Raw genomic sequence first — 27,236 nt, 5'->3', positions numbered from 1 at the left:
TTTGGATGTCTCATGAAAACATTCTTCTCTGACTTCTGACTGCAAACTTTTACAACGTGCTTTAATCCCCTCTTCAAACAGTTGTTGCACATGCTGGCTCACTGCTATCCCTGGAGAACTATGCCTAGGCTGTGCTATCCCAGCTGGCAACTGGGGGGGCAGCAGCTATTCCCCACTGTACACCAGCAGATGCATGCTGAAGAAAATTTCTATTCACCTTGGGATGAGCTTCCTACTCCAAGCAAGATCTACAGTAAAATGCAGTGATTTGTTAATGGAAAAAAGATAATGATAACTGTCTTTTTTCCCTCTGTTCTGTATATGCAGTAGGTGTCCCTTTTTGATATGGAAAGACCTTTTACTCTTGCAATAGGTGTTTAATTTTATTTAGTCTTTACACATTTATGATTTTAGCTCACTGTGTTCTAAAGATACCAAATCTTACTCATAAAATTAACTTCTATGCACCATTTTTATTCCATTTAAACCTTCAAAAAATAAAGGTCACATGGTATTTGATTACTGTCTATGACAGATGCCACCTCTCTGCACAAAGACCCAACTCCCCAGAAAATAAGCCTGTTAATCATGGTCAAGATGCTGCTCAGTCATCACAGCTCAATGTTTTCTCTTGTCTCAACATTCTTGACTGAAGATCAGCTCCCCAGCAAATATGAATCATTAGTTCTCCAAAGTCAACACAACTCTGCTGATTACTTTATTGAGGATCTAGCCCTAGATATTATAGAGGCAACATCTCCATGAAATTGATTTTGGAAGCAGAAGTGCAATTTTTCTAATATGATTAAAGCACATGCTGTTGCGACAGCATTTACAGGTTGGAAATTGAGTCAGTAAATGGCCCTTTGTCTGCTCAGCATTACCCCTGACAGTTGCTTCCTTCACCCAATCCAGATGCTGTCTTCTGTGCCTGGCATGCTCTCCCAGGAACATGTAAAGCTGGTTGTCTGGGTACCGGTTTAGGATAAAGAAATCTGCTTTACTACAGATATCTTGTGTACTCTGGAGCAAGAGTTTTGTCTCCCTGTGGAGACAATCTGGGGAAACTTCCAAATTTCTGGGTCTGGCTGGGTATCCCAACTTACTTAGACAAGACACCAATACCACTCATCCTCTTGTCTTTGCTGCACCACTGCAAAGCAGAAATCGGTGTAGAGGCCACAAGGAGCCGTGGTGTGCCCTGGCCAAGTGGTTGACCCTGCTTGCCTCAACAGTCAGGGAGACAGATTTGCCAATTTATCGAGAAACCCACTGATAGCTTTTATTAAACCATTGAAATAGCCCTGTGCCTTCATTGCCATCTTCCTGCTTCCATCTCTTCCCCAGACCTTTTCTACACTAAGCCCAACCCCCAGAACAAAATGGAGTCCTGAGTTCATTTACCACCCATAAAGTGCCCAGAGCCTGGGAGCCACTGCAGTCACTTTAACACTCACTGACTGATAGCTTATGAACAGAGTAGCACTAGCTTTTGCTGCAATTCCATACCTTACCTTCAATCAATTCCTACATTGATGGAGCTAATCCAGCTTTCTAAATGATCTTTTAACCTGATTTCTCCTCACTGAAATGATGTACACTCTTTCATATAGCAGTATAACTTCTTTGTTATATCAGGAAATTGTCCAAGGTTTGGGGGGTTTTCTGCAGTATTATATGTAGGTCTTAAATTCAGATCTGGACCATTCTCTTGCAGCCTCTGATCCAAACCTCAGTTAGGGCAATGGAAGTCTCTCCTTGGGCTCTGAATCAGGACATTTTCAACATTACCTGCTCCTCAGGTAATGAAAACTCATCTAGGTGTTTCAGCTGCACACTGGGGATCTTCTTGGGAACCTGGAAAGAGGAAGGTGACTCAATTCTCTTGGTCCAAAATTAATGCAGATTATTTGGACTTTCATCCAGAGGTACTTCTGGACTCCTCTATGAAGAGTTGATGGAATTAAATAGTTGGGAATGAATAGCCTATGCTCCAAAGCTCACTCTTTTGACCCACAGGGCAAGCGTGCTTTTGCAAAAAATTCCCAAATTCTGGAGGTCCCTTGCAGAGTGTTTTCTTCAAGGGGGAATCAGAGGAAGGTCTGCCTCGTTTTTCCTTGCCCTGGTCAGGTCTATTAGAAGAGCACCTGCACAAGTGAATGACCTACAGCAGGGAGTTGCAGCACTGGAGTTAGCACTATGCAAATGCCCAGGAAACAAATGCTGGTGCCTTTATACTGTGCAAATTTAATGCCATAATCTGCCTCAAAGTCTTCACTGGTGCTGTTTGCTGAGCAAAGTACTGTTCTTCTGCATGCCGTAAGTGCTTTCCTGGACTAGGTCCCAATACCTGTACATTTGCCTTGGAAGATAAAGTAAGCAATTATATATAGGGCTGGGTGAGAGTCATCTCACTACATTGTCTGTGTTTTCCTGGCTACTGCAGGTTTTCTGATGCACTTCTGGCTGAGAGAGGACAAATGTCTCTGCAAGTTCTGTCTTTGGGATTTACTGGGCTTTACATACTCAAGAAGCATTCAGTATCTTTTCCAGACTAGATTGGACCTTCTTTTCCCAGTCAAATATGAAATTCTAGCAGTGGATCTATCCATGTACCCAGAGGAACTGCATGTCCAGGCTCTTCAGAGGTTTAACTATGTCTCTACAGTAGTTGTAATCACTTTGGTAAAAAATTTTGTCTCTGCTTTGGATCATCTTTGTTGTCTTAAGCCTATGTGACCAGCCTCCACTTTCATTCTAGGTAGCCCTTCACACTTGTAGCCAAAGAATACAAACTTGTGAAGTTGCAAACTCATCTACAGCACTCTCTCACTCTTTTCAGATACCAGGCACAGCTCTGTATTTCAATGAGCCTGAGCAGGGTTTACACACCCTCTTTTCCCTGGCCCCTGAGGAACAAACTTCTCCAATGAGAAAATGCTCTTGCTGTTATAAATGGCAATGCAGATCATGATAAAAACTGATGATGCTTGTTTTGTCTCACTGGGATATTGTTTTCTTCACTTTCTGGTACCCAGCACACCAGGATTTTGGATGAAGCACAATTTATTGAATTTCTGGCACTGGTATCGCTGAATTATGTTTGATTCAGCTCTTCAGACACAAAACCTCAGCACTGAAGCACTACACATCAGACTTCACTGCCTTCCAGTAGGTTTCTCTATTCTTTGTTGTTTCATCTGCAATGCTTCTTTAAAAGCAGCTCTTGTTCAGTCAGTCTGTAAATTATTAGAATTATCTCCTTGAAGCATTTTTGAAGCCATTCTGCTTCAGAGTTGCCTCTAACTTATGCTTTCAAATGTTCATGCACTTTTAAGCAATTCAGGCTTAAAAGTGGGGTCCTGATTCAGGATCAATTATTTCTGCAATGTGTGTTTCACAGTTACTATTAACAATACTAACTGCCAGGCTGAAAGAATTCTGCTAAAGGGGAAATGAGTTCCACACTCTGTCAGTATTAGAAAATGGTACCACTCGTTTCCTGTGGATGTGATAATTTTGTAACCAGCATTAAATGGTAAATTTCCTGGAAGGCAGAGGTCAAAAAAAAAGGGAGCACTGAAGTGATCTCAAATCTAACAGGAGAGTCTAGAGGGAAGATTTCCCTGCTCCGAGAGAGAACAGCTGGAAATCACCCCTGTTTTGAGGGAGAGGGAAGACAAGACGAGAAAGGCGGGTAAAAGGAAGGAGGAAACAGAAAGGAAGAGGAAACTGAAAGGGCAAAACCAGAAGAAGAAACTTGCTAACAAAAAATGTGTTTTACACCAACTTTTGCAGGGTTACCATTTGAAGTCAATGAGATTGACTGATCAAGGAGACAGCTATCTACTTCACAGGACCAGGACCCAGAAGCTGGCAGCTTAAGAAACCAGAGGTTAAGGGGAAGAGAGCATTTGGATAAGAAGGAGAAGGAACAGCTGTCTCCTATGTGGGAGGTGATCAGCACATAAAAAATGTTTGGTTAAGGAGCACGACACCCGCACCTGGCAGGGGCAGATCCTGCTAATCGCTGCCAGCAGCTGGCCGCCCGCATCACCCCGGCCCCAGGGATGCCTTGCTGCACTCAGGGCTTCCTGTTACTGCTAACCGGGAAATTTAAAAGGCATTTGTGACTCTTCCAGTGAGCCCAAGGAAAAATTTGCCCCTGCAGTCTGAGGCCATGCAAACTTTCCCTGTGCAGCTGAGCTATTCCTATCAACTTTCACTGTGAGCAGAGACAGTAGGGTTCAGTTTTGTCGTACCTTCTGGTAATTATGTAAATAGACCATCTAAGTTACTTCTGTCATAGCCACCCACTATGTGTGCTGGTCTTGGAGATACAATTTGTGAGACTGGAAGGACAAGGCTGCATTCATGCAACCGTCTCATTCTTCTGGCCATGTCTGTGGTGCATCAATCACTTGTGTTGCAGGACATACAATTACATCCATTCTCTAGGCAGCAGTCTTGATTTGCACCACCATAAGGCAGGACCCACTGAATTTGCATGCAAAAATACATAATTATGTGATTTTATATCTTCAGATACTTTATCAGCCAAAGTTTCTACTATGTTCTTACATACTTAGACACCAGGAGGCAAAGATGGCACCAAAGAGTCACTTGGTGTTAAATAACACCAGCACTCTCCTGTCATCCCTGCCTGAGATGTCTCCCAGTGATGTTTCAAAAAACAGGAGATTTCTTCCCAGATTCTGCAGGTGATCATATCCACTGCTGTACCCTGGCTCTCTATTCACCAAACCTGACTAAAACCTGTGTGCTGATCCCAGATTTTCACTGCAGTCTGTGTGTATTCCACAGATGCACACACAGGATCTCCAGAGCCCTCACTGAGTTTATGTAATGCTTTACTTCATCACATGCTGAAACCACAAAAGAAGTCTCCCCATAGACATCTGCCCTTATGGAGGAAAATGTCAATGAGATTTCATAGAGAAAAGAAAGGGTCTTCTCTGAACCAGCTGAAGTATCCAGAGCAGTCGCACCCCAGGCATCAGAAAAAAAAATAGCAACAAAAAACCCCAAAAAACCTAGTGTCTGCACAGTTTCTGTTACTTGTAATATATAAGAAGAAATATAATCAAACTTTAATCTTCTTTAGACCTGGTTGAACTTAGAGTGTAGTAAGTAGCTGGAGAATAGCTCAGCAAGTCTGATATGGTTGTTACTAAAGAAAAGCCAGTACAGAACCCCATGAATTGTCAAGGCAATTCAGTATCCACAACCAATGTTATCATGCTGGCAGGCAAGTTTTTATTAGGCTGTGACATCTACATCAGTTCAGGAGTGGTGTCAGATGTTGCCACAACAAATTCTCTTGTTATAAAAAATTGGGGTGTGTATTTTTATAACATTAATATATAATACATTAAATGGTTGGAATTTATACCAGTTGGCACTTGGTATAGAAGTCTTGTTTTGGCTGATATATACAGCATATCAGGAGAGGAGGAAATTTGCTTTCTCTGCAAACATGATGACTTTCCACAGATCAGAATTCTTCTCCTCCTGTTGAATATTGCGGGGGCTTTTCACAATTGAGCGGAACGAATTTAGGGCTGTAAGTAATTGAGAGTTGGGTGCTTGCATACAGGAAAAGAGGAAGACAAACAAAATGTCACAGTGATTATTTTTATCTCTGCAAAGTGTGTGAAATTAATTTATGAAAGCAACATTTTTGCCCTTTTGAAAGTATACGTACACAAGTTAGAAGTCTGGGTGGTTCTCTCCAGGCTACCAGGAAAGCAAAACATCTACTGTATATCTGCCCTTTAATCTAGCAGATCTTTATTTGCAGATCTGGCTGAGCATCATGTTTCTGTATCTGTGCTTCTTCCAAGTGCAGAGCCAGATTTGGTTCTTAGATATACTGGTTCAAAGCTGGAGGAATCTCACTGGCGTCAGCACACACTGATGAAGAAGAAGAGGAGCAGAGAAGTGGGCATCCTCTCCATTCCACCCCAACATTTTCTGTCAGTAGGGATGCCTCTGTCTACATGGGGTTTCGCTAGTAAGGAATTATTTATTTTAGGTATTATTAGGTATTCTGTCTGTGGTTGGACAGATGGGAAGAAATGAGGTAATGCTCACAGGAGCTGAACCCTATCACCTTGAACTGTGGCTGATCCCTGGTAAAAGGCAATTCACTTTACTTGGTCACTCCACTTTGACAAAGCTGTGAAAGCAGAGTTTTTGCACAATACCTTGTCAGCCCTGCATGTTACCAGTCATCATTAAACCATCCTAGCAAGGTCAATAGGAAGACCTGAAATCCAAGTAAAACAAACCTAAGTCACGTCAGTCTATATGAGACTGGTTTATGCAAAGGTAAACTGATATTTATCATACAGGTAGGGAAGTGTTATGAAAGCCAGTATTCACAGCATGAAATCCAGAAAAGGCCACAATGGATAACAGTGAAGAGGCAAGGAATCTGCTTATTGGGAATGCTGAGGTTCCTTATATCTTCCTTGGAGAATGCCCCAAGCTGCTGATGTTTTACATGCTCCTCCAGGGATTACCCTTAGAATAGTGTAGACTTTTTAGGTCAAACAGAAGCAGAACTGTTTGGAAAAAGATTTTAGTTTGGCTGTTTAAATGGCAGATTCTCTGACACAAGGAAGGGGTGGGAGAAGGGGTTGCATTTCAAGGTGACACTCAAGAAGTTCAGTTCACAGAGAATACAAGATGTGCTCTTCTTGGGAAGAAAAATTAAATTACAGTGCAGTATTATAGCCCTCTTCTTCCTCTTTCCCCCATTCCATCTGCTCCTCAGCTTTGCTTGATTATTTCCTTTTGTCCTTAAAATTTCCTATAGTTACTCATCTTTCTCTAGACTTAAATGTTTCTTCAACCTTCCCTTAACACTCAAAGAGATCAGTGTTTTAATTACACCTACCCTGCTCCTAATGCTGTCAGCTACTTCTTCACATCACTTATGAAGGAGTGCTCCAAACTCTGTAGAAACCACATTGTACATTTTGATTCATTCATTTGGTGGCAGCTCTAACATTTTTTAGCTGATGGGGAATCTTAGCAGAAACTCTTGTAAGAGACAGATGTTTGTTTGTGTGTGTGTGTGTGTGTGTGTGTGTGTACATACATTACCAAAGGTTTAAGGGAGCAGTGTAATTAAAAACAAGAATGACATCAAGTATTCATTATCAGTATAACACTATCAAGGTGAGAATCTTAATTGTTGTAAGATGGAAAATAGAACAACTGGACAGTATTTTGTACAGGGTCTTGTAGCTTTCTCCTGACTGCTGCTTTTCAGGCTTGACCCATCACAGTGAGCTCAAGGATAGCCAGGGAAACCCTGAAAAAACTGAGGGCCCCTATGCAGATGCCTGGTGTCTCCTCTTTCACAGTGTATTGCCTTTCCTGGTGTGTCACCATGCTGGGTTTGACTTCAGCAGGGCCAACATCTGCAATTCATGCACAAGGGAAATAAGGCTTGGAAAGGTTTCATTAAAGGCTGTGAAGTTCTGGTAAGGATGGGCCAGCTGTCTCTGTGATAAGAGCACAGATACTTCTCTGCTTAAAAAGGGGGTTAAGGAACACAAATTGCGCATAAATAAAAAGGAGCATCAGCTGCAGGCAGGGGAACAAAATGGTTGTCACCAAGGCGCTGAGAGTAGCCTTAATACCTTGCTAGGTCCATGAGCTTCAATTTCAAGCATTAGAAACTCAGAGATATGGGGATAGGGATGCAGTGGGGACAGATAAGAACTGCTAAACCTGGATTATCTATGTGGCAAAACCACATTGCTTGCACAGAGACCTTCAGATCCCCTCCTCCTTCCTTCCTATTAGTTCTCTCTCTGTGAACAACTCCACTGAGACCAATTCACTTATTTTCTGGTACCAGGAATCACTTATTCAGAGTGATTCAGGGTACCAGAAAAGAGAACACCAGGGTGTCAGCATTACCATTTATTCATTCCTATGTCAGAATGCTTTCTTGCCTTTAACATTTTAAGAGGGCATGAGGGCAGCTTGACAAGAGTACTGTTCATCTTTCAGGGCTGCTGTTTGGAGAATTGTTCCTGTACCAGCTTTGTAACTGATTTGCACCTCGAGTTTTGTTACATTTTCTAAACCTTTTCCATACCCATTCCACCACCAGTAAAATCAAAACACCACTACTGGGCCATTTCCTCTATCTATAGGCACAAGATGCAGTAAACACATTAAGACTATAAGGTAAATCCAAGTCCTCATGTGAAAGCTGTGTAAATATTAATTATTACTGTCTTAAAAGATTAACCAAAGAAATGTAACCCAAATGCTAACAGGGACAAATCTGTCAAGATGTGGAGATTATGCAAAGTTTCCTGAGATTTTCTAAATATGGGCAAAATATGGAGCTTCAGTTTGCTGTCTTAATTAACAAGACTATTGAGCAGTAATATGCAGGAAGGCCTTGCCAGGAACAACCACCAGTTATGATAGGGCATGTTACTTCAGGGAACCAGATGAGGAAGTTGGGTACTCTTGAAGCACTCCTGCAGGTCGTGGCATTTGATCATAGAAGGTTGCAAATGTTCTGCTTCATCAAATGATAGCTTCAACAGAAAGGAATCAACACAGCAGGAGAGACAATCAGTATATATTTCTCTATTTGTTACTTCTTTTATGTATATTTTTTATTTCTTTCATGTTTATTCTTAAGACCAAGGGAATCAAGAAAGACTTTAAAATAAAATGGACTTAGCAGTATGGTTTCTGAACCATAATATATATTTTGGCTGCTTGTTTTCCAAGTGTATCATCGAATTCTCCCTTCTTTCAGCCAGAGGTATCTCCAAAATTTACCAGGGGAGGAGGCATTCCTTAAATAAGGTGACCTATTTTTAGCAACATGTCCAAATATAACACCCCAATTGTCTTAATTATTGTCAAATTATGCCAATTTGGAATGTGTTGAAAAAGCTTTTGGAGCTTTTCCATGCCAGACTCTCTGCTTTGAACATGGAGCAAGTTTAATTTGATAATTATAACCGAGGACTTACCTAGACATCATGCACCTTCCAGCCAGAATGGGTGCAATGTCACAGTTTCGATGGGTATGACTTCATCTTAGCTGATGCCACACAGTTCTTCCAAGGTGAGCCTTTTCATTCCTGAATGTGAGCAGTGCATAAACTAGTCTATGCCAATGACACGGAAGTTCTAACAGAAAAAATGTATTGATCTAATCATTATGGGTCATTTCAGTCTTAAAAATAATAACTGAAGCCAAAATACTGTACTCACATCAACAAGGTGAACCTATGTATGATTTTGAGTTGCTTGGTTTGGTTGGGGCTTTTGTACTTAAAAAGTGTAGTTTAACTCACCCCTCACGGATGATGGAAGCAACCAGCAAAGACTGGTAATACTTCCAACCCTTGGCAAGGTGAATGTGTGGCTGTCATATTCCCACTTTAGTAAGCTCAACTTCAGATAAGGCACACAGCTTTCCGCAAAGGGAAGGTTAGTTCCATTCTGAAAACTGTAGGGAAGGTTAGTACTTAGTTCAATAAATGCAGATGATCACCATTATTAAGACTTCTCTCAAAAGAAGCTGAAGAGTTTTGATCAACGGTAATAATCCTTCTAGAGGAACTCAGAAATATTCATCATCACTAAAAGTTCATTTAACTGAAACACTAAATGGTTTTTGTTGTAGAAGATTTTATCAAAGTTACTACAGAATATTTGCAATGTATGAAGGGGGTGGGGTTTTTTCTCTGCTTTTTTTTTTTCGGTTGGTTGGGATTTTTAAAGTACTGTTTGTCTACCTAGAGTGGCAACTGTGTTCTTTGCAATACATAATGTAATGTACTGCTGTTGGAGCCCTGGTACTTCAGTTATTTTAGGGCAGTTATGTCAGAATGAAAGGAAAAAAAACCTGCCTCAGTGCTTTACATTTAAAAACTACTGGCATGTCGTGCTAATTCATTAAAAAATTTCATTCATCAAAACAATTCATTTTTTGTTTGAACAGGCTGAATAAACAATTTCTTACTGATTTAATCCTGGCAGCCTTTCTAGTGACAAGTGGCTCCAGTTCATGTACAAGGACCACAGTGTCCTTAAGTATCAAGAAAAAATTTGGTACATAAAGGACATTTAGTGATCACCTCTGCATGACTGCCCAGCATTCCCACTCTTTTCCCATTCTGCCCCTCTTTTAATTACTTTTCTATTGTAGCAAATGCCATTAAAATCTTGAGTTTATCAGAACATTCTGAGAAACATCTGGGTTGGATCCTTTCTTTTCTTTCTCCTGCCAATGATGGGCTGACATGGCATGAAATGTTGTCTTAAATCAGCACTAGATTATGTACTTTCAAAAAAGGTCACAGAATAATGCTGGAACAGTAAACAGCTGCATGGAAATGTGCTTACTGTAGAGCTCATTATTGTGAAAATAGAGAAAAAGTTACAATATTTTCAATTATTTGAAATGTATGCTTTCATTTTTATTATTATCTCCTTTTTCAATCAGACAGTAAGCATAAAGGCAAAATCTTTGTGCCATGATGAAGAAAAATGTGCTAATATCTAACAGCTAGATAAGTGTGTGACAAAAACCCCCCTATATATTAAAAATACATTAACAATTCATTCACTTGCCCTGAATTGACCAGGGAGTTGGACTGGATGATTGTTGTAGATACTTTCTGACTGAAATATTCTATTCTATTCTATTCTATTCTATTCTATTCTATTCTATTCTATTCTATGCTATGCTATGCTATGCTATGCTATGCTATGCTATGCTATGCTATGCCGTTACAAGTTACTTTGTTCTTCTGTGACTCAGGTCCAGTCAATCTAAGATGAATCTCTTCTCAGACTGTCTCTCCTCTGAACTTCAGAATGAGTCCCTCAGTTCCGCACTCTGGCTGCTCTCCATACCATCTTTTAGGACAGCTTTGCCTTGAAACTGCTAGGAAAAAATGGCACCCTCTTGTACTTGAGTTTTGTTTCTTTTGCTGATATAATTGTGCTATGATTTTAGCAATGAACATTTATTTTCCTGTTTTTTGTAGGATCAAGTTCTGAAGAGTGACAGTTTTCAGGAACCCAGGTAGTTTTCCCTTTTGTGCAGCAGCTATACCACCACTAACCCTCAAACTCTGCATGTGATGCCCAGTTCTGACTGTGAAATACACACAACCTGCTCTACAGTGCCTGGAAGCCAACACAGAGAGAAGCAAGGAGATGTGGTCTGCCTGATGGTAGTATCCACAAAGACATGGGAGCCAGGAGAGGCCAAAATAGAAAGGCATTTATTTCATCTAGTGAGAGGCAGGGAAAAATATGATTATATTTTTTCATATTCTAGGCAATTTTTCAGACCGGTAACAATAAGAACACCTTTTTTAATGTTATCAGGTATTCTTTACCAGTAGTCATGACTGACTACAAGAGTTTTTTATATTCTTGTTATTACTCAGGTTGCATCAGAAGGTTCCATGTAGTAGCTTATAAGAAAAATGATAGGAAGAGAAGTAAACCTCTCACTGGCACTCAGCACTTAATGTTCCCCTCACAGACTAGAAGTTGGGACTTTCCCAACTAGAAATATATCCACCTAAAGACAGGTTGCCAACAACTGCAAAAATTAGCTTACAATTAAAAGAATTAAAATAATTTCCCTTCAAAATCATATGCAAAAGTAGTATTTTTTTCTAAACTTTCCCCATGTATCCTTATTATATATCACCTAAAAACTACCTGACCTTGAGCTCAGCAGTTAGTACTCGTATTAGTCAGTACTTCCAACCATAATTCTTATCTTTATGAAGAAATCCCACCCTCTTTAAATGGAACCAATTGAAAAACTAAGTAACAAAAAACCCGAAACCTTTGAAAAAGCTCAGCTCTGCCACTCCTGGGCATGCTGAAAACTTAGATCTCCTTCTCCTCTCATCATCCAAGTGCACACAAGAAAAGAAGGAACTTAACAGTAACCGAGTGATTTACAGAAAATCAAATCACACACAAGAATTTCCAGAGACTTTTAGTTTTACTTATTCAAAAGAAAGCCCGTGCAGGATATTTTGGTGTTTGGCTGATTGGTTTTTCATGAAAGCAATTTAAAGCTGGTGGTTTGAGCCACTTTTATTTTTTAATTAAATCTTAATGATGGTGGAAGGCAGGGAGGACTCTGTCAGCCTGATAGAAGTGGCGTGGATGAGTCTGTCTGGGACACAGTCATAGCAGCATACAAACTGTGTGGGTTGGGCACACACAGGGAGGTTGTCACCACTATGGGAACATTAATCTCTCATGGGGAAAAACCCCAGGACTCCTTTTGACTTTGCAGTCTTCAGTGGCCCCCAAGAAGGGATGTAGCCAGGGGAGAACAGAATAGCAAAGTGGCTAATGCAGAAGGGGAAATGGAACCAAGCAGTCCAAGTTCGTACACCCAGGAAGGAAACACATAAGCTTCAGATCTCAATACCTTGCAGATTCATGGCAAAAAAAACCCCCATACTTTCAGGGAATATTAATGGAAGCCTGGCTTCACGACTCTAAACCCTTGAGAAAACTAAATGTTAGGAGAGAGATTTGACCAGTCTGATTCCAGACACTTCTGTCTTTAGTGTCCCCAGCAAGAGGAGGAACACATGACACCTTTCAGAGGATCTGTAAGCAGAAGATAAGCGAGGTTTTGGAGTATTGTTTTCACTGAGTATTAAAAGGATATTTCTAATGCATCCAGAGTGCTTCCACCATTTCAGAATTGAAAAGTGTCTCCCTCAACTAGGTGGGATAATGTTCACATTCCTGTGTTTCCTCATCTCTTTCCTCTCTGACTTTCCTCCTCCTCAGAAGCTCAGTTCCCTCTTACCCTACTGAAAGCCAGCTTTGCACACATTTTTTTCTTCCTGTTTGCATCTTTTTGTCCTCCTCTTCTTTTACTTTCAAGCTTTCCCTTCAGCTCCATCTTGCTTCCTGTCCCACATCACTTTCCCCCATCTGCCACATCCTCCACACAGTCCCCAGCTCCTTCTGCTGCTGCGGGACCAAGCAGAGCTGGAAAATGTCCTCCTCTGCCTTGGGAGGAAGTGGCAGGTTTAGGAGAGCTAGTGAGCCCTGGAAAAATTTACAGCAGCAACTCCTGCATGCCAGCCTGTGGGTGCAGAGAGACCCAGACCATAAATCTGTACTCCCTCTGGATTTGGAAGATTTTGTTGGGGTAATCTTGGGAGAAATTATTTGCTTAGAAAACATCTGTTGCCATACGATATCAGAATAGAGCAGGGAAAAGGGAAGCTCCTCACCTCAAATTGTGTCACTTTAAAAGCCACCACTCCCAGTTTTTGCAGCAAAACAAAGAAAGTCTTGTTGGGGCAGTGGGCACCGCTTCCCCTGCAGCTGGTGCTGGAGGTGGAATAGCTTTCCTTGCCAGTTGTGGGCTACTTCACAGATGTCCTTTTGTTCCCCTTTCACACTAGCCACAATTTCCTCTTAAACTTTAATCCTCTCTCCGTTTCTAATGTATGCAAATATATGCCAAAAATCAAGTCAGAGTTTCAAGACAGAGCAAGTTATTGGGATGGGGGTGGGAGGGAGGGAGACAAGGAGGCAGTGGAATTTCTTTGCTAGTACAAATGTTTCAAGGATCAAAATAGAAATAGAAAATAGAAATAGAAAAATATTTGAAAGCAAAGAGTGAAGTGTCTTTACTATCCATGCTAACCTGTGGGAAAAGGGAACAGCTGAATTTTCTATTCTGCAGAGTTTATATGAAAAGGGCTCTCAGAGCAAGGAAGAAAATGTTTGCTTGTCCTGCCCATATACCAGGTTTCAGCCAATGTGCTGGTGGAGGAGACACTTTCCCTCTCCTAGGATTACTCAGGATTCCCATTTTGGCTTCTCCTAGGTTCAAACCAGCAGCAAGCTGCAATCCCCATGGCTGATCAACTTCCATGAGCAACTGCTTGGAGGACTAGTTCTCAAAAAAGGCAGATACACATCATCACTATCATCACTAGTAACAGATGAAGATCATAGAGAAATGCCTGAAACACCAAAAAAAAAAAAAAAAAAAAAACAAAACCCACAAACAAACAAACAAACAAACAAAAACCAAAAAAACCACCCCAAAATCAAATCAAAAGAAAAACCCAAACAAACAAAACAAAACAAAAAAACCCCCATAACTGAAAACCAACTAACCAAAAAACAAAATATAGAAGCATTAATTGCTACTTAAGTGGGTAAGTCTCTTTCTGGTGGCATGTCCAAGGGTCAGGCCAGTGATGGGAAAACAGGTCAGGAGAAGAGGAACTGGTTTCATAGCTCACTCCCATTACTCCAGCTAGTAATGTGCCTTCTCATTTCTCAGCATGCAAAAAAAGGCCTTGGAGATGTAAACTGTGAATTACTTGAGGATCTATAAAAAACCAGAAGATATTAATTTTATCACCCATGAGAGAAAGTTTATATCAGATGCCCACAACATTTGTCTTTCCATTTTCTGAATGGAAACTGTTTCCTAATGACCCAAACTCAGTGCCATCATAACTGTGTACAAAGCAGTTGTATTCCATGAATTTCTGTCCCCTCATTTTGTGTAGTGTCAGTTTTCCTCACAAAACAGTAAACTAAAATAACTGCTGAGATTTGAGCTCTTGGAAAGGAAGCTTACTGTGCAGTTCACACACATCTACTCTTTTCTTTGTCTCATTTCCTTTTAATGACACCTACTTCTCTCTGTCCTCCACACCTCCCTCTCACCTCCTTCTGTTCAACATCCTCATCTCCACTTCTGCCATCAATCATGTTCTACTGTCTACCACTCTTTCTCTTTCTCTCAGTCCCCTAAGGGACTGTGAATCCCCATGTTTGTGAATATCATGTCAAAAAGAAGCCCAAAACAAACCAGTGCCACCTAACTTGTAATTTTGAAAACCTCTAGACAGACAGAGAAATTTTGGTCACAGAAATATTGAGTTCTACTAGAGAATAGGGAAAAAGAGGAGGAGATTAAAGGCATGGTTTAAATGGTTGTTTGTTGGCTCAAACTGAAAAACATACACTAGGAGATCTTCTTTTTGAATTCTTTGTCCAGAGCTCAGACAGGAGTTTTATTTACAAATTGGTGCATAAGTTCATGAAGAAATGCAGCCAAGCCACTGTGCCGTTGGGGGCCTCACTGTCTGCTAGGTGTCCCCCTGTAGTTCCATCACATGTAGGTCTGCTATGGTTCTCTGTGGGTCTCAGATTCAGTCAAAGAGAGAAACTGAGAGTTTCTAGCCAGGCAGAAGTCTGGGAAAGAGTTGGAGAAGAATGTAAATAATTCTTTATCTCTCTTGTTATTCACATCGTTTATAGTTAAGTTCTATCACTGTGCGTCAAGCACTCTGCACCAATGGTTTGGGTTGTTTTCACTTCAGGACCAATGGAGTTGGCCTCACAAAGCTCTGTAAGAAAGAGCAGGGCATTTTGAATAAACCAGAGTTTTACTCTCAGCAGCCTTCTGAGTCAGTCTTCTCATTCTCATCCTGCCTCGACAGTGACAGTCCTCTCCTGTTCCTCTCCTGTTCTCCCTCAGGCTGTCAAAGCTGGAGCAGGAACAGCCATGGCCAGCAGTGTGGGAGCACTGGTTGGGGATCCATGGGCTGACACGGCAGCTGCCACGGGCTGATCATCTTACATTTAAAGGGCTGTGGGCCTCAGGCACTGAGCATGTGTCCTTGCTGGCCAAAGGAAATTTGAAGCCTGCTGGCCAGGATGTATTTTACTAATCTCCTTTTAACAAATGTATGCATAGCAATCTTCTGGAGGTTTGCACTAAAGTCATCTATTAACTTGAGAAGCTATCCATTTTAATGCAAGAATCTCGATTACATTAAGATTTTTATGTAGGTGCATCAGATGATATCTGAATGACTCAGCATTTTTTAACAGTTATTCATCATCAGTGCCTCAATGACATAACTGGTGCTATAGTTTCTCCTGTTCAGAAATGGAGACTTAAGTGTGGAAGGTTAAATTTGTTGCCTGATTTAATCACCCATAGGAAGTTTCTGACAGGATCTGAAGTAAGAGACAGCTCTCTGAATTGCTCTGTCACCTCTTTCATGAATCCATTCTGATTTCTTAGAAAAAAGGCACAGCCAATCTTCATGGAAGCAAAAAAAAATTTATACTTTTCTAAAAAAAATTACAGAGATGAAAAGTGTTTCAGAGAATGAGAACAAAGGGGAAAGGGTCTGACCCTAACTGTAAGTGCCATATTTGGGGTAAAAAGCAACATTACAAAAAAATATTTACCAAAAAATAAAAAGGAACAAGACAGATAATCTTTTTCAAGTATGTGTCTGTTGTGTTGGTATCAGTGTGCTGATATGTAAGACCTCTCCAATATCACACACTGTAACTTCTGATTTTGGTCACTCACTCGTTCTGAGTGACCTGAGCTGGTGAGATGGTTTTTTTGTGGGCCAGGGTAGGAGGACAGGCAAGGTTGTTGTTTTGGGTTGTCCTAACTCTTGTTTTGATGTTCCCCTAACTTCCTTATAGGCTGATGCCTTTCAGAACAATTGTGGTTTTGTAAAAATCATCCTCACTCAATTTGGGAAGGAAAACCATGTATCTAAGGCTTCCATAAAAAAAGCCCATACATTAGTTTACTGAAGGCTTGGTACCTGCAAGGTCCACCTTGAGTTATATTTCCATATAAAGGCCACACATAAAGCCAAGGCCCAGCCAAAAATATTCTCTTCTTGAAACTCAGTCCTGACAAACCTCAGACTTTTGACCGAGATTTCTAATGCAGGTACAAAAAGCTCATGAGCCCAGTTCTTTGTTGGAAGACCAACTCCAAAGCCCTGACTAAACCTCAGTAAGACTCTCTGATGAAACAAAGGTGGTGGAATAGATCTTGATACTATCCTTGAAGAGCAGATGAGTGGTTTCTAAGGTAGCTGTGTCATGACATTTAAGATAAGTTGCCTGCATCCTTTAGTGGCACTCCTTGTTAGCCATGGATACCTTCTGCAGTTCAGAAAGAAGTTACTGCAGATGGACTTATGCACGGACATGGAGCAAGGTACAGAGTTCAAACTGTAGGCACAGTACACATGCATGCCTACTGTTCCAAAAGTTCTGTCACTTGACCCACACAGAATATTTTTAAACTTTAGTTTTTGGCTGATAAGTATTTCAATTTTGGTTTTTTGCTGAGAGAACCTCTTTTTTTAATTTTATTTTTCAGCAGGAAGGCAAATCATCTTTGAATACTGCCAAATATAACAAACATCTACAGATGGGTTGGTCTGCAGCTGGAGGCTTTAACTTCATAGTATTTATTTGAAATATCAAAGCCAGAAGAGCAAGGCTAAAACATAGTGGGCACAATTCACAGTGCTTTGGCTCTTGAGCAAATAGCAGTTGAACTTAGAGGTTGGGTTTTTTTTTCTTGCTGAAATGGAATTTATGCAGATGTGCTTTGCACTAAATTCATTAACAATTACATCCTGGTGCGGTTTTCACATTTTTGTAAGGCATCTGCATAAGCACTAATTAGATCTAAAACAATGTTACTGTGCAAATTACAGTGCTGATTGTTCAAGTCGCCTTACATTCTGCATCTGCTTTCCGACGATGATAACATAGGTGCATGCAGTACAAATGCCAGCTTTTTATATTTAGTAGGACTATTTATTTAAAAGACAGCATTGAACATATAATGCTGCAGTTTAAATATCTTGGAGATGCTTTTAGGTAATATTGTAAAGTAAAATAAATAGTAATGCTAGTAAGTTGCATAAACTAATTGCCATTTCATTAGTCATGAGTGATCTTCTCTGAGGCAAATCCACATTCCATTTGGCAACATGTACCAACTGGGTATAGCTAAATGAAATAAGTGCTTTGCAAAGACTGCATTTGTAAGTGATGGGGAGAGGACAAGAGCGAACATCTCAGTTCTACTGCTTCAAACTGTGGAAGTGAAATCTCTGACTCGCTTATTCAACTTCAGTTCCAGATAACATGGGGCAGTGAAAGTTTACCAGGAATGCAATCTATTTTTAAGGAAAAACTAGCACTTCAGTATGTTGGTCCCTACTCCACCTGTAATGCCCCTAAGTGTGATAAGACAGCATTAAGCTTTAAAGTCACTTTAAAGACAAAACTTTAAATTCAGTCATCATGCTGCTCTCTTTATTAGTTTTACTGCAAGCTGAAAAAGCGGTACGATAGGATGGCGCTCAAGGTGTCATGATGAAATTAATGTATGCAATGATTGTGATACTGTCTAGCCAAAATCAGTTTCAGGAGAAGTCATCTAGGGTTGTCATGCATTGGAAGGGGCTGCTCAGGGAAGTAGTTGGATCATCATCCCTAGAGGTATTTAAAAGATGTGTAGCTATGACATTTAGGTTTAGTAGTGGAGCGGGCAGTGTTGGGCTGATATTTGGTCTTGTTGATCTTAAGGGTCCTTTTCCAATCTCAGTGATTCTGTGATTCATAAAGATCTAGCCTCCAGGCAGCTATATCTTCCCTGAGAGTACTAACCAAGCAAACATATGTGCCACCAGTGTCCTGGTATGCCTATTTCTCCCAGCCTTCCTCGCAGGTGGAACAGGGCCACAAGACCAGCACATGTGTGTGAACTCAAAGGCACTATACTCACATTTACTGCCCTAATCATAATTTTCTGTAGGAGCAAGAGTTCTTCTCTGATCAGTTTAAGCCTTTGGGAGGGACAGGGTAATCTTCAAGAAATTTCCCAGTTTATGTCCTGTACAAAAGAAACCAGGAAGAAGCCATGGTTTAGGAGAAGCAAGCTACTAGAGCATGAAGGATGTCTCTTCTTACCAGGTTTTCTACACCTCTGAAGGGAAAATAGGGTGAGGGGAAAATATGAGGGTTTACCTTTTACAGTAAATACTGGAGGGATGTGAACAGACCAAGAGAATTACCAGAAGGACTTAGGCAGGAGTTATGCCTTACCCTGGGAGATCCACAGGTCAACACCTGTCAACACCTAACAATTTTCCTGGTTCCTGTGTTCCTACTTGTGCTTGAGCATTTCTGTCCATCTACCCATTCTAGCATTTCTTGAACAAAAATTTTCATTTTCATCTAACTTGTCGATTTATGTACTTCATGTCAGGAATTACTAAGTAGAATAGGACCCTTCTGCCTGGAAAAGAAAGGGAGATTACAAGAGTAAGGAAAATAAAAGAAAAAAAAAATGGTGTAAACAGGGTGAATATAGATGGGTTGATTATAGTCTCTTTTGAAACAAGACTACACTGTTACATGGCAGGTCAAAAAGACATAAGATTCTCCCCCTTGACATAGCATGTGGTTTAGCTAGAGATGGTCTGCCACAGGAGGCTGAGAGTTTATGCAGGCTTAAGAAGAAACTGGACAAAAACATAGAGGAAAAAATCCACTGGAGACTCCAAGATACCACCTTTGGCTCAGAGGATCATTAAGTTGCAAATTGCTGGAGGCTGGGTGACTGTTATGGGGGGATTTCTCACTACCTGCCTCTCTTGCTCTTACAGGTTTCCCACAATAAATTTTGGTCAGTGCTCAGTGCAGAATATTTATTGAGATGGACACTTGATCTGACACAGCATGGTTCTTCTCATGTCCACCGCACCCTCTGTCAACCACTGAACTTACACTACTGAACTTCAAATATTTACTGTGTGTGGTGACTCCTGTCCCACCTCCCCAGACACATCCTTTAGGCATAAAACCCAGGCATTATGTCAAACATACTGTGGAGAGGATTCATGCTAGCCTATTCCAAATACTTCTGCAAGATCTACATTGCTCAGCAGTTATTCTTTGCTTCATTTCCCTTATGGAAATGGCAAGACAGGATGTCCTATCCTGGACCCCAAGATGGGCAGAGCTGTGGACCACAGGTCTAATGAAGAGGCTTAAGGGGAGTACCTCCCTCTTTATTGATTAGAAAGAAAGTTTGGGGAAATATTTTTATCAAATTAAAATTAGCATTAATGGATAGCCCTCTGTCTAATATTTAGAACTGTCTTAAATGCCTGGATCCTGCAGACTTTCATGAGCAGAGCTGTCAACATGCCTAATCTCTTTGGGTTTAGGCTTTGCAATCACATCCAAATCTTATATGTATTTTTGACATAAAAGAATTTGGAGTAATATTAAAAATAAAAATTATATATAGGACTCTGCTTAAATGGCAGGAACTTTTCTGCTTATTTTATAAAAATGCAGTAGTCTCCTAAATTTAATTAAGCCAGGCTGAGGACATGATGAAAGGGTTCTTTAACATAAAAGACTTTGAAGTTTCTAGAAAAGAGTGAGGTATATAACTCTGAATAAGGGAATCCCATAAGATTTCTCTGTGCAGAAATTAAAGTGCAAGCTCTTACCTCAAGGATGCTATTTCCATCATCTCCAGGGTATTATTAGCTTTCGCAACACATGCCGCGGTGAGTTACACAGCATTTCCCACACAGGCCGAAAGGACAGAGAAAGAAAGAAAGAGGATGCAAATAATCCATAGGAATATGTTGATGTAAAGGCTGGGGTTATGTGCATCATGGGCTCTCTACCCATGCACTGCAAGACATTTTTACTGTGTGGTCTCACCTCCTACCTTAAACACAGGCCAGATATTCTTTCCTTCATTTCACAATTCACACTAGGTCAGCTGTAGCAGGGAGATAAATTCTGGTTTCTCACATGTCACATTTAGCCACTTTTTCAAGTCCTGAGATTCCAGCAGCTGCTTTCCTTTAATCAAGAAGATACTCAGGAGTCTGATTTCTCCAGGACGTTATTGATGCATTGCCAAATACTTGAAGAATCTATCACTTAATTCTCTGTCAGATCCTATTCAGTAGCTGCCCTACACAAAATACATTAGTTGCTGCCCTAAGTAGTATTTATCTGATAAGGTAACTGAAAGTTTGTGGTTTAAATCTGCATCATGACATGTGCTCATCTTATTTTTGGTTTTCCTATTTTAAGCCCTCCTGCTTACATAATGAAATTGCATCCTTCACACAAGTTTTGGTACTAACCCCATGCAAATCTATGGGTTTGGCTCACTGGGGAGGCGAACTGAAGCTGGTGGCTTCAGTTTGGTCCTTTGTCGTACCTTCTGATTGCTGGTATCACACCTTGACAAACCTGGAAGGTGAGAAGCAGATTCTTCTCTACTACATGGGGCACATTTATGCTCCAAGACTCCCACGGTTGCTCCTCACTTGCCTTATGTAAAACTTACTGATTTCTAGGGGATTATCCTAGCTCAAGAAATCTTGAGACCTAATTATTGTAATGGCATTGGGGTGCTTTCAGCGACTCCCTGGAAAAATCCAGTTATTACCATCAAGCAGCAACAGCGCACACATATTGCAAGGTGGCAGAACTCTTGTGTCATGAATGTAATACAGAAACATTTGCCTCCAGCTCAGACACATTCTGTCAGAGCATCCTCGACGCATCTCTCCCGAGGAGTCAGATTTGACACTTGGGATGGCTGGCTGTCTACTCATCCACCCACTTCTTCTCAGGGTTTCTCTTTGCCTAGCAGGAGTGAGTACAGGGTTCACTGAGAATCCTGAAAGTAGGCTATTAAGTGACCTAGATTATTGCAGGGGGGTGCTATTTCTGTGCTTCCTGGACTATGTGCTTATGTTAGTCCCTTTGTCTCTGGGGCAGTCTCTACCTAGCAGGAAATCTGGTAGGGCAGTGGAAGAGTTATTAGGGAGAAGAGTCTGTCTGAGAGAGGAGAGAAGGTAATGGTGGATAAAAATAATGGACCAGAGGAATAACTGAAATACAAAAAATGCAGTTGAAATCCAATTCTTTCTTATGTTTGTGGCTTAACATGTGTCAGTTGGCACATTAACAGTAGCATATGGGTTGCTCTGATGTGAGTTACTGCATACAGTATGTTATGTTCAGGTCTAAAATGTGTAATTCTTTTGGATTAGTGTTGGCAGATTTCACTGTGCAGCGTACAGTAAATGTTCATAAATTAAATATATTTATAAGCTTTTCTGTGGAGCTCATTGCTGTCTGATCTGAGAACCTCTTAAGCAGCTCTGCAGAGCACAGCTCTGGTAACTGGAGCCTCCTTTACCAAGGTTGGGGATACCACAGGGTCTCTGCTGAGGGCAAAGCCTAGACCACATCCCGAGTCCTAGCCCATGACTGGATCTTTTTCTTGAGGTTCCAATAGGGAAACACCCATATCATTGAAGAAAACACAGATTTGCTGGTGAGCTGGTGGCAGGTAGTGCAAGCTTAATGCTTTCCAGCACGCCCTTCCTCTTTGCAGGACAATTGAAGCAGGGTACCTTCCAGGTCATCTTGTAGCTCATCTCACCATTCCCACAAAACCCAGTCTGAACACAGAGGATGCTGTCTGAGACTGTCAACTTTTATGGAGCATATCAACAAATTATCATATTCCACGTGAGTTCTGTCCATTGTTTCTCCAGAAGTGAGGTGGCCAGGCCAGGTCTTGCTTCCTGGCTCTCCCCCCAGTGAGGGTTGGCAGGTGGCAGGGTGAGGGTGCAGTCACCCACCCTGGCTGAGAAAGGTCTTGAAGGAAGAAACAGCAATGTTCCAGCATTCAATGTTTTTAAAATAAAGGAACAGAGGTAAATTCTGTATTTCTTTAGAAATTATTTCAGTGGAGTCTCTTTGTTCAATCTTTTCCCTGAAATTATTAGTAGCCCCATGTTCTCAGCAAAGTGGGAAAGTTCTGGCTGTGGCCAGTTCCCAGAGGTCCTTTTTCCATCATCAGGAGAACAAAATCCCTGGCAGAGAACATTTTAAATGCATGACACTATTGCTCAGTCTTGAGAAATGCTTCTTCATTGGGTTGGGGCAAGTAATAGTTTTTAGAGCTGTGCACAATGTTTTTTCAGCCTCTTGCTAAAATCAGTCAATTTGACTTGGAAAAAAGGATGTGACTTCTTGTAAACCTGGCTGCTAGTAAGGACTTACACACAAGAAACCTCTGCATCATGGTATTGCTAGCATTTTATGATGACTGGAGACAAAATAAGACCAGCAGTGGAAAAAAGGCTGAAAAAAATTTTTCTTAGCAAGAAAATACAATCTAATAATGAAAAGCAACCACACAAATCTGGACAAAGTACTGTAATTAAGCATTTTGTCCTCTCTCCGGGCCACAGTCCAGCCTCTCCACTAAGAGCTGCCATGATGGACATGAGCCCCCAGTCATCCAGAAGACCTGGAAGATGTCCCCACCAGTCTTGGAGCTGGGTGCCTAAGCCCAGGACAGTGCCAGTGACTGAGGAGAGTAAGCAAAGACAGAAAATGGTAAATCTCAGACTTGAGCTGCTGGGCACTGCTGTACTCAGGGACTCCAAGTGGCCCCATTTGCTGAGAGTGGCCCAGATGAGGCTGTGGTTGATCAGGTTGATCAGTTGCCCATTTCCACGATCCTCTGGATTCAGAGCAGCATGGTATTCAGCACCTCTCAGCATCCTCAGCCACATCTATGGAGCATGGACAGCCCTGTGGCAGCTGTGGTAAGCATATAAAACAAAAAGGAGGGGAAAAAACCCCACGCAATAAATCAGTTTTTGAAAATGTGCTGTGTAACCAATATTGTCAGTACTGATTTAAATCCTGCACATCGGGTATGAAGATGGCAGTGGATAAGGTTATGCAGCTTGATAGCCTGCTTGCTTTCCTCCAGTACTCTGGTTTTTGGCAGAGTTTGTTTATATTTTTACAGTGACGAAATGCATATTTTTTTCTTCTGAATCCCCCCTGTACCTGTTCATCCTCAAAGTCTCACTGTGACTGTCTTAACAGCTTTGAAAACAGATTTCTCACTTCAGGTTCTTCTCTTTATCTCAAAGAAAAAAACAAAAAAAAAAACACAAAAAAACAAAAACAAAAACAAAAACAAACTCAAAAAAACCCCAACCTAGCAATGAGCTTTTGATGATGAAATGTGGATTTTCTTGGGAATTTTTAAGAAGGAAAAAGAAGATCCCTTTTGTTGATAGTAGCAGTCAGTAACTAAAACCTACTTATCCATATGAAGTCAGACAATTATACAATCAATGACTGACATAAATAGTGTTGACAGGGCTAGTTTTTAAACCCATGGCCCACCACCTAGGTTTCAATCCCCTTTAAACAGGAACCAAGCTATAGTATTTAAAAAAAAAAAAAAAAAAAAAAAAAAAAAAAAAAAGTGGGTGTGATTGAAGGGGAGAAGAATTATTACCCCAAAACAGCCAAGTGAAAGAATAAGGTGTACCTACAGAGCATGTACTGCATTGCATGGCATAAGATGGCTTTGTTAAACAGGGAGTCAACTCCAGCTTTTCTTCTTCCTCAAAGGAATGGAGAGGCAGGGTGAAGTGAAAGTGACTGGGAAGATGTGGGAAGCACGTCTGTGGGGCAGCTTGGCTCCCTGCCTGGACACAGGGAAAATGTCAAACCCCCTGGGCTAAAGAAGCTTTTGTTTGTTATGGGTATCGCTTATTTTACCTAGTTCTAATTGCAAAAGGTCTCCCCAGGCAAACATACCTTCCTGCCTGCTGATGTGGTTTGTTCCTGCTTGGTTATCTCCTGATCCAACACCTGCTGTATTCTCAGGAGTGGGTGGAAGCCAGTGGGCATAGAGGAAGTAGCTCCAGCACCTCCTTCAGAGTCAAGATGCACAAAGTTATCTGGAAACAGGCAGCCTTTGCTTCCTGATAGTTATTCTTGCCACTGCTCATTGCTGTGTGGACTTAAGTAACACTGACCAGCCCCTGACAGACACCCAAAGCAGCAAGGGGTCTTTGTAGAGGAAGTGCAAATACAGTGGCACCTCCTCCCATTTTCTGTTTTTCTCTCTGTCTCCAACTGAGGGAGGCTTCACTTGCCCCTCTCTGTTGACATTCATAAACTCACCTCTTCCATCCTACATGGAAGACTTCAAGGCCAGGTTGGATGGGTTCTAAGGAACCTGGTCTAGTGAAAGGTGCCCCTGCCCATGGCAGAGTGACTGGAACTAGGTGATCTTTAGGGCCTATTCCAACCCAAGCCATTCTGTGATTATCATTTCTCACTGGATATGAATGGATTGGGCTTACGAGACACATGAGCAGCCATATAAACTGTATTTGGGTGAATCTTACCTGCCTATTGGAAGTCTGGTGACTACAGCACTAGGTGTCCTTGCACTTCACCACTTAGCTCTGGGGAGGAGCTGCAAAAACAGTCCCCAAAAACCCCTGCACCTCTACAAACCCAGTTTTGAACTGATGTTGTGTAAAAGGGTGATGTGCAATGCCAACAACCACAATCTGCTCCCACATTTGCCCGTTTCTTGCAGTTGCAGCACTTCCTCGTTGTTAGATATGACTTCATATTGTGACATAGAAGCAAAACATCCCAGTGACACCAAGCCCAAAACAGACCAGATAAACTGCCGGTGGCTCTGCAGTAAGTTCCTGTATCTCTAGGCACATAACTGAAGCTAAACAGCAAAGAGCTCATAGACCAGAGAAGAAGTTATGACTGCTAACACGCTTGGAAAATTTAATTTTGGAGGAAATACTAAAGAGAAAAGTAGAAAACTGCTATCAGTCAATTAAATTTAGGGCATAAACCTGATAATGTTTGAAAATATATATGGGTAAGAGAAAAAAGAAAAGGGATTCTTGATTCAGCGAACCACAGACTAGTGTTATGACACTAACAAAAAGCAGTATTTTCACAGAAAAATTGGCAAACCCCTTGTTATTTTTATTTATGGAATCACCCAACAAAGATACAGCAAGTTAGAGTGGAAAAAACACTCAAAATTGAGTATTCCTCCATTTGCAGTAAGAGGGTTGGAAGGGTTGAATACAGCTCTGTCATTACTCAAACAGTTCAAAAATAAATCAAGTTTTTGCTAAATTATTTGAACTATAATACTCCATTTCCACTACTTTTGACTTCTCGGGAATTTCTGCTCTGGATTGAAAACTGTGATTATGCTAAACTAAAACAACTTGTTTGCCTGAAACCTGAGCAAACCTTCCTTTTTGTCAGTCAAGAGAACTGGAGGAAAAATAGGCACTTTTGCTGGTTAACACATATAACCACACCCACACCAAAAGCGGTCGAAATGACAAGCAAAAAGGTCTTCTAATGAGCAAGAATTACAGCATTTTTGGTGGGGTGTATCTCTTAGACAGAAGAAAGTGCTGGGTGCCTGTTTAAAGATTATAGATGTTTTGTCAGTGCACTTGCAAGACATTAAAGCAGAGCCAAGAGATTTGTGTGGATATACTGAAGGGAAAAAAAACCAATGACCATTATAAGGGTCATCCCTCCCACATTTGAAAAGGATGATTTCCTATATATGAGAGAGTGGGTAGCACTGACACAGGAGACTGGAGTAACGGCAAAGCTTCCAAAGCACATGTGTGTTCACAGGCAAATTTACAGGGCAGAATAAGCATTTGTGGATGAGGATGCAAAACATAGAGCTATTGCTTATGGTATTGTGGTTTCAGGAGTTTAGCCTCTAAGAAAGACCTTAGGTATGGCTGCATTTTTCCCCCTTCCCTTGAAAGAAGGGAAGAAGGGAAGGACCTTGGGTCAATTCGTGATGAGGTAAGGGAACAGATTAAGTCTGCAGTGGGTTTTCTCTCCCCTCCTTTTCTCCTGAGTGGCATAAAAAGGAGCCTCCATATTCCTCTCCCACATGCTGTCCTGAATTTCTCTCCTTTCCTCAACACTTAACTTTTTCTTGGAATGCCTTTACGTGCCAGATGACAGCAAGTTACTGTGCTAATTGCTTTATTCTTCAATAAGGACATTTACTATACTAAACTCCTACAATACTTATGTGTAAATTAGAATTTGGCCTCAGAACAGCCCTCTTTCAACAATTAAAAAGCTTTCTTGAATGGATAGCTTTATAGATTAAAAAGGCTTTGTCTTGGATGGATTTTTTTTCCTTTTTCTTTCTTTTTTCAGCATTAAGGGCGCCTGTTTTTACCCTTACCAGCCAAGACTAATAAGTCTCACAAAATTGCTCTTGTTTATGAATAAATCTGAATTCAGATCTGTTCCATATATATGGAATTATGGAGCCTGAGTACAAATTCTCTTCTTTAAATGACAGTGATTTTCAAATATATAAGCTGAAGTTTTAGACAAATATTTATCAACCTGTCAGCTATTCTGAACAGGGTTGCAGCTGCATGGGAGCACTG

At 41.0% G+C, this 27,236-nt stretch overlaps 1 long non-coding RNA gene across 1 annotated transcript; it reads right to left on the bottom strand.

Annotated features, from left to right (window-relative positions):
* Positions 1-3,356: 3,356 nt before the first annotated feature.
* LOC146767969 (uncharacterized) lies at positions 3,357-22,568 on the bottom strand. The gene is made up of 3 exons (XR_014953833.1): positions 20,409-22,568; positions 18,671-19,183; positions 3,357-14,422 (listed from the first exon to the last, which is right to left on the bottom strand). It is a non-coding gene; the product is annotated as an uncharacterized LOC146767969 (long non-coding RNA).
* Between the last annotated feature and the right edge of the window lie 4,668 nt (positions 22,569-27,236).

The sequence above is a fragment of the Lonchura striata genome, chromosome 3 (assembly GCF_050655825.1).
Source record: "Lonchura striata isolate lonStrDom1 chromosome 3, ASM5065582v1, whole genome shotgun sequence".
Lineage (NCBI taxonomy): Eukaryota > Metazoa > Chordata > Aves > Passeriformes > Estrildidae > Lonchura > Lonchura striata.
This window is presented reverse-complemented; position numbering and strand designations above follow the sequence as displayed.